Source organism: Capra hircus, chromosome 13 (genome assembly GCF_001704415.2).
Source record: "Capra hircus breed San Clemente chromosome 13, ASM170441v1, whole genome shotgun sequence".
Taxonomy (NCBI): domain Eukaryota; kingdom Metazoa; phylum Chordata; class Mammalia; order Artiodactyla; family Bovidae; genus Capra; species Capra hircus.
In genome coordinates, this window is record NC_030820.1 from 78,193,032 (window position 1) to 78,201,879 (window position 8,848).

The following is an 8,848-nucleotide window of genomic DNA, read 5'->3' on the forward strand; positions in this document are numbered from 1 at the left end:
CTCGCAGGCCACAGTCCATGCGGTCACAGAGTCAGACATGACTGAAGCGACTTAATATACATTCATGCAGTCAGGTGTTGGGACCCAGAACTGAAAGTGACTTTCCACTGAGTAAAATTCCTTAAGAGCCAGGGAGCTGTCCGGGTTACTCCAGAGCTGGCTTTGGTCTCCTGGAAAGGAGGCCAGCAGATCTCTATCTGAAAGCAAAGTGCTGGATTGGAAAGTAATGACTTGGTTTCAGGAAACAATGTCACCTACTGCAAGTCGTGGAACACGAAAACTGTGAAGCCTTCTAAAGGAATGAACGTGAACGAGCTCAGACGGTTCACCGAGACAAGGGCTGCCGAGAAGCCCAGTTTCAGTTCAGCCTTCCTGCTCACCGGCCACTCGCACAAGCTGTCTCTTCAGCCCTCCTGCTCATCGACCACTCACACAAGCCGTCCCACACGCGACGGGCAAGCAGGCCTGACGCCATGCAAGGTATTTCCTTCCCACGTGCTGTGATGCAATGGAATTCTCCAGAAAGCTCTCTATGCCTCCCTTGTCCAATGCCTGCAGGCTTTGGGGATTCAGCTGGGGCATTACTATAAAGAAGACAGATGATGTCCCCACAGCCCTGGGCCAGTGGAGGCCCCAGCCCCTCCACCTTGTCCTCCAGGGCAGAAAGGAGACCCCAGGTTGGGAAGGCCGCAGCCTCAGACTTGGTGTTTCTAGCCATGTGAGGGTTGACAGTTCCCAAGGGGAGGCTCACACGGAGCAGTGACCGAGATGACTCTGGGTGGCACCCAAAGTGGGCACGGAGCAGTCCCACTGACTCTACAGTGCCAATGCCATTTTACTTCTGTGGCAATTCTCTTCGCATCCCATTTGGCCTGGGAGAGTCTCAGCTTCGTGCTAACCCATCTTTAACACCTCTGCCCTCTACTAACATCCCTTTTGGACAAAGAGAAAGCAGGCCTCAAGCTTAAGTCAGCCATGAGCCAACAGCATCCAGCTAGAATCCTGTTTGCCAAGTGATCGTGGTTTTCCACTGTCTTTCATTTTCCTATTTTTAACTTTTTTAAGTTTAAGAGGGAGTCCATCAGATAAGGGCAAATCTAACAAACCTTAATAAGACACAGATGTCAGTTAATAATGTTGCATCAACATTGGGTCATTAGTTATGACAAATGAACCATAGCAATGTAAGACAACGACAAGGGGGACAATTAGAAATTGGGTGCAAAATATGTAAGAGTTCTCTGCACCATCTTCACAACTTTTCTGAAAATTTCAAACTAGTCTAAGATTGAAAGTTTAGTGGTGATCATATTGTAATGTGTAGAAATACCAAATCATTGTGTCATATAACAGGAACTAACATAATGTTGTAAGTCAATCACACTTCAAAAAATGATCAAAGTCATAGAAAAAAGGTCCGGTTTGTGGATACTGGAGGTGGGGATTTGGGGGGAGGGAGGAATTGGATGAGGGTGGTCCAGAGGTACAGGCTTCCAGTTGCAAGATAAATAAGGGGGCTCCCCTGGTGGTTCAGTGGTAAAGAATCCATCTGTCAAAGCAGAAGACACAGGTTCGATCTCTGATCCCGGAAGATCCCGCCTGCTGTGCAGCTCACATGCCGCTAGGACTGAGTCTGTGCTCTGGAGCCCGGGAGACGCAACTATAGACGCCCACGAGCCCTAGAGCCAGCGCTCCTCAACTGGAGACCCTTAAAAAAGAAAGATAAATAAGTCCTAGGGATGTAATGTAGAACACAATTAATATAATCACCACTGCTGTACCTTCCTGAGAAGGTTGTCAAGAGAGTGACTCCTAGGAGCTCTCATTACAAGCAAAAAAGTTTTTTTTTTCTTTTTCTTTATTTTGTATCGATATGAGATGATGAATGCTCACTGGAGTTACTGCAGTCATTATTTAATGATGTATGTAAGTCAAATCTTATGCTGTATACCTTAAACTTATATGGTGCTATGTGTAAATTATATCTCAATAAAACTGAAAAAGCAAGTAAATAAAATTGAAAGTTCATTTAAATATATTTTATGAACCCAAGGGCTTCCCTGGTGGCTTAGCTGGTAAAGAATCTGCCTGCAAGGCAGGAGACCCAGGTTCGATCATTGGGTCAGGAAGATCCCCTGGAGAAGAGAATGGTTATCCACTTCAGTATCCTTGCCAGGAGCATTCTATGGACAGAGGAGCCTGGTGGGCTACAGTCCATGGGGTTGCAAAGAGTCGGACCTGATTGAGCAGCTAACACTATGAACCCAGAAAAGAAATGTTAGGTGATAAAGCAAATTGATGTAAAGAAAAATATTTAGTACACAAGGGCCCATGTGTCAAATGGACATGACCAGGTTGCCAAGGTGGTGCTGAGTTGCTGGCATTTCGGAGATGCTGGGCTCAGAGGTAGTCTGGCAGGGAGACCTGTGATGACTCTAAAGGACCCTCCCAAGTCGCTGAGTGACCACACTCCTCCCCATTGCCCCAGAATCCCCTCTGCAGCCCCCCACAGGCACCCACCTTCCAGGGCACCGTGGTAGGCTGTCAGACCATTTCTCCGTCCCAACCCCTCTGAGTCAGCAGGGCAGGTGCTCTCACCCCACGTGCCAGGCTGAGGCTTTCAGGGACAGAAATGAAGGAGGAGGAAGTGTTCCAGTGGGAGACGGACGTGCAAACAGAAACCTACGCTGCCAAGTGCTAATTTCAGCCCGGGTAGCAAGTACCAGGTGGGTGGGGCACCGAGGCAGGGCCCTTCCTCGCCCGCAGCCCGCCTTCATCGAGGCAGGGCCCTTCCTCGCCCGCAGCCTGCCTTCGAGAATGAAGGGGACGCCCAGGGAAGTGTCACCAGGGCAAGATGAGTCAACAGAAAGTTTGCCGATCCTTCTAGAGAACCTCTGTTTTCCGGCCCTGGGGGAACATCAGAGCTGTGCCTGGGGGCCCTGCGGCGTCTGGGACTCTACCCCTCTCCTCCTCGGCAACCCCGCCCGTCCCTCTCCTGTGGTTTCCCCAGCAGAACTCTCACCCCTGGGCTATCTCCCCTGCCCTCCTGGATTTTACCTGTTAACCTGCTGGAACCCCCTGAGGAGCCACATTCTCCAAAATGTTCTCTGATGCCCCAATCTGTCGGGGAGCCCCTCTGCCCGGCAGCCCCGCTGCCTCATCACGGCAGAGCTGGGTGAGCACACGGCCCCGGAGTCGGGTCCTGGCTCCTCTCCTCCGCACATGAATGACCTCGGGCAAGTCACCTGACGTCTCCGTTTCCTCATCTGTAAAATGGCAGTAACTCTACAGAGCCTCACTGGGTTGTTGTCTTATGGACCAGAGGATGAGGCATCACCTGGGAGCCTGTTAGTGCAGAGTCCCAGGCCTCACCCCCAACCTTCTGAACCAGATTCACAGGATCCCAAAGTGATTCACACGCACTTTAATACTGAGACGCACTGAAACCTTATCTGTAAAGTGCGTAGGCCCTGCCTGGCGTGCAACCGGCTCCTATTGCATAGATGTGGTTGTAGTCATCAACAGCATCTCCTTCCTCCCCGGCTGCCTTGCACACCATTGCACACTCAGAGGCCAGAGCAGAGAAGGGATTTTATGAATTATGGCTGGATCAAATCCTTTTGTCTAATTTTCGTGGTAAAGCCCAACTGGAGCCTCACTTCTAGCTGAGCTTTTTTGAACTCACCCCTTTCCCAAATCCCCAGCCTCCTGCAGACACAAGGAACAGAGTCTGGGATGGTGAAAGGGTCTCCCCTTGTGTAGTAGGATCACAGCTCTCCTCTTTTATCAACCCTTTGGCACCAAAGAGAGCGTCCAGTTGCTGATTCTTCCTGGAGGTAAATATTCCGATCTATCATCGAGCAAATGCCTTCTCTGCTCCCATCTTGACTCAGAGTCCAGTTCCTGGCACCTCTGGTCCACAGTGACAAGCTCGACGGATTTGTCAGCTAGAGGCTGGCTCTCTAGAGCTGGGCAAGGCTCTGAAATGACAGGTACCCCCTCTGGCCTCAGCCAGGGCCATAAAGCTTGCTTCGGCGGAGGAATAAATCCACCCTAAAAATCAGGGCGCCTTATCAGTTGGGGGGATTAGCAAAGGCCTTGTCCTGACCTGAAGGAAAATCCCGGACACCCTCCAGACTCCCTGAGGGACCCTCTGGAGTCAAATATTTTCCGAACCAACTCCAGTTAAGTAAATACTTCTCCGCACGTGAGTGCCCACGGGGCTTCTTGGAGGACCTGACATTCTCCACTTGGTGACTGTCATTTCCTTACAAACACAACATTGGAAGCAATCCTCGCATTCCCAGAATGACTTCCCCAGCTGAGGAATTCTGTGTTTCTCCTGGAGTTCAGGGTCGTGGCTTTATTTTGCACTTTTATGACAACATCCTGTAAATGCATCTTGTATAATTTGATAAGAAAACCTTCCCCACCGCACCCCCCCACCCCAATGCGTGTCTTTCTTTGCCACAGATTTCTAGTAAACTCTTCAAAAGAAACACGCAGCCTAAATTGAACCCTGATGCTTGGGGCACTAAGGGGGTGCCTTCTTCAAAGCAATTCTTTACAACCCAACAGTTTACATGGTGCTGGAAACAATGGGCTTCAGCGCACAATTTATTTGGATTGGCTGGTTTCATGCTGGTTGGAATCTGCTTTGGGGGGAAAACAAACTCTGCATGTGTTTAGATTTATAATTTATACTGAAAGCACAAATACCTAGTAATAGGGCTGCAATGAGAGGCGGTTATGAACAAAAGTAACCACACATGGGAGGCTTCGCTGTCTCACAGATATATTAAAAGAAATTGCACGCTGCTTTTTAGTGAAGCCACGTCTCCTTTTGCATCCCCATACCCTCCCCCACCGACCCCCACCCCGAGACACATCTTTAGTAGAAGCCGGAGACCATCTGCCTGGCCTGGGGTGACCCAGCTGTCTGGGGTGGTGACTGTCCCGTGCCCACTCGAGTGCTTTGCGATGCTTTCCTTACTCCACCCTCACCACACTCCTTCGGGCATCATGAACCCCATGTTAAGAGGTGGAAACTGAGGCACAGGAAGGTGAAGTCGCTTCCCCGAGGTCACATAGCAGGCAAGCAACAAAGCCAGGATTCTCACTCAAGGAGTCTTGGTCCAGAATCAGTGCTCTCCACCCTGAGGTCCTTTTGCAGTACAATCTGCAGAACTAGCCAGAATGCTCCATTAACTTGACTTTTTATTGCAGTTGAGTTGGAAGAGAAACAAGGCAAATGGCAGGAAAATAAAATGAGATCATGACTTCACCAAAGCAAAACTGAGATCCTGCTCCACAGATGAAACCAAACAAAATCTGGAAAGGAACAGATTCAACATAATCTCCTCCATCTTTTCCAACTCTGTCTCCAGGACCAGACAGGGAGATGCCACATTTGGAAGGGAGACTCAGGGTCCCTGAGGACCCTCCATCTACAGGAAAGACCCAGAGCTGCCCGGTAGATTTCAGAATGAGGAACGGGAAGAGTGTCCTCCAGAAAGGTTGCCGTGGTGAGTTGCTATATTGTGCGTCCCGGTGAATGTGTCCCCTGGATCCAGTGCCCCCGTGATGAACTGCTGTGGCCACGTGAATCTGTGACCTGCTTTGACCAACAGATCAAGGCAGAAGTGACAGCTGTCCAGCTTGGGAAGCAGTCTTCACCTCGCACCTTCTGTCTTTGCTTCACCTTCTTGGACCCTCAAGGCCACAAATGGTGAAGAGGCCCAGGTTAGCCTCTTAGAAGACGGATGTCCATGTGAACAAGAACCGTGGCACCCGAGCTGACACCAGATCACTACCGGGTGCCTGAGTGTGGCCACCTGTACCCTCAAGTCTTCATCAAACTGTCAGATGACTGTGGTCACAGGAGAGGCCAGTCCACCCACCAGATTGCCAACCCACAGAATCATAAGATACAACCAGCTCTCCGTTACACACAGCCACTAAGGTTTGGGGTGGTTTGTTATACAACCGCTAGAGCTCAAATAATTATTAACACAGTTAAAACGAACGTTCCCTATTGAAACCACAGCTATAAGGAGGACTTCAGCATGACCCGGGATGACAGCACTTTCTGGAGGGTTTACCGAAACAGCTCGTACTGTGTGCTCAGCTCATTCATCAGGACATCGGAAGCCCAATTGTGCTTTTGCTTTTATTTGCTCATTAAATATTTGACCACTGTTTTCACATAAAAGGAAGAACTATCTTTAGCACTGGGGACAGAGATAAATTTGGCACAATAATGTCTTCTAAGAAGTCCCAGGCAACAAAGGAGATAGACAAGAGCACCATTGTATTCCTGCAGCAAATATTTGCATACCAGGCACGAGGTAAGGGCTGGGGATGCCACGATAGGAAAGTCTCAAGTCCAGACCTCATGGTGTCAGAGTCCAGCTGAGAGGAGGACATTAATAGAAAGAAAACGGATAAACGTACACTTGCAAATGGTCTTAAATATATTAAATACAATAAAGAAGTAGCCCGCAATGCTCTGGAAGAAAACTAATCTGCTGAGAAGAAGCTAGAAAGGTTCACTTGAGGAAGCACCTTCCAATTTGGACTTGAGGGACCTCCCTGGTGGTCCGGTGGTTAAGAATTTGCCTTGCAATGTAGGGGACTCAGGTTCAGTCCTTGGTCAGGAAACTAGGATCCCACATGCCACAGGGCAGCTAAGCCCGCGTGCTGCAACTAGAGAGTCCATGCACCGCAACAAAAGACCCAGCAAGTTGCAGCGAAGATCTTCTGTGCCTCAGCTAAGACCTAACACAGCCAAATACAAAAAAAAAAAAAAAGAATAGGTGAAGCACCTGGTCAAAGGGTAGAGGAAGACGGTTTCAGCCTGAGGCAAGAGTATATCTGGTAGTTCTTACCAGGAGCAGTTCGGTTAACCTAGAAAACAACTCTATTTTACATTTAAACACAGACTGGTTTTTGCATGGTTTAAACATACACTGAACTTTCCTGGAATGCAGTGACCACGTAAATTGAGAGAAGACTGAGCTGGACTCTGCATGGGGCTTCCCACTGGTCATTCTTCTGGAGCATCAGTACTGGCAGCGTCTCACTCCCCTTGCTGGCGGTACACAAGGGGTCAACCGCCCACACCGGGGTCTACCTGCGTGCACAGCCCTCACCTGCATAGCGCTTCTACCTGTTCAGTTCAAGCCCCTGGCTACTTCACTGGGACTTCCAGCACTATAATACATATAATTTTCTTATAAATTACTTCTCACTTATTCTCCTCTGTTTTCAGTTCAGTCGCTCAGTCGTGTCCGATTCTTTGCGACCCCGTGAATCGCAGCATACCAGGCCTCCCCGTCCATCACCATCTCCCTGAGTTCACTCAGACTCACAGCCATCGAGTCAGTGATGCCATCCAGCCATCTCATCCTCTGTCGTCCCCTTCTCCTCCTGCCCTCAATCCCTCCCAGCATCAGAGTCTTTTCCAATGAGCCAACTCTTCATATGAGGTGGCCAAAGTACTGGAGCATCAGCTTTAGCGTCATTCCTTCCAAAGAAATCCCAGGGCTGATCTCCTTCAGAATGGACTGGTTGGATCTCCTTGCAGTCCAAGGGACTCTCAAGAGTCTTCTCCAACACCACAGTTCAAAAGCATCAATTCTTTGGCACTCAGCCTTCTTCACAGTCCAACTCTCACATCCATACATGACCACAGGAAAAACCATAGCCTTGACTAGACGGACCTTAGTCAGCAAAGTAATGTCTCTGCTTTTGAATATGCTATCTAGGTTGCTCATAACTTTTCTTCCAAGGAGTAAACGTCTTTTAATTTCATGGCTGCAGTCACCATCTGCAGTGATTTTGGAGCCCAAAACAATAAAGTCTGCCACTGTTTCCACTGTTTCCCCATCTATTTCCCATGACGTGATGAGACCGGATGCCATGATCTTAGTTTTCTGAATGTTGAGCTTTAAGCCAACTTTTTCACTCTCCTCTTTCACTTTCATCAAGAGGCTTTTTAGCTCCTCTTCACTTTCTGCCATAAGGGTGGTGTCATCTGCATATCTGAGGTTATTGATATTTCTCCCGGCAATCTTGAGTCCAGCTTGTGCTTCTTCCAGTCCAGCGTTTCTCATGATGTACTCTGCATATAAGTTAAATAAGCAGGGTGACAATATACAGCCTTGACGTACTCCTTTTCCTATTTGGAACTAGTCTGTTGTTCCATGACCAGTTCTAACTGTTGCTTTCTGACCTGCATACAGATTTCTCAAGAGGCAGGTTAGGTGGTCTGGCATTCCCATCTCTTTCAGAATTTTCCGCAGTTTATTGTGATCCACACAGTCAAAGGCTTTGGCATAGTCAATAAAGCAGAAATAGATGTTTTTCTGGAACTCTCTTGCTTTTTCCATGATCCAGCGGATGTTGGCAATTTGATCTCTGGTTCCTCTGCCTTTTCTAAAACCAGTTTGAACATCAGGGAGTTCACGGTTCATGTATTGCTGAAGTCTGGCTTGGAGAATTTTGAGCATTACTTTACTAGCATGTGAGATGAGTGCAATTGTGTGGTAGTTTGAGCATTCTTTGGCATTTCCTTTCTTTGGGATTGGAATGAAAACTGACCTTTTCCAGTCCTGTGGCCACGGCTGAGTTTTCCAAATTTGCTGGCATATTGAGTGCAGCACTTTCACAGCATCATCTTTCAAGATTTGAAACAGCTCAACTGGAATTCCATCACCTCCACTAGCTTTGTTCGTAGTGATGCTTTCTAAGGCCCACTTGACTTCACATTCCAAGATGTCTGGCTCTAGATGAGTGATCACATCATGGTGATTATCTTGGTCATGAAGATCTTTTTTGTACAGTTCTT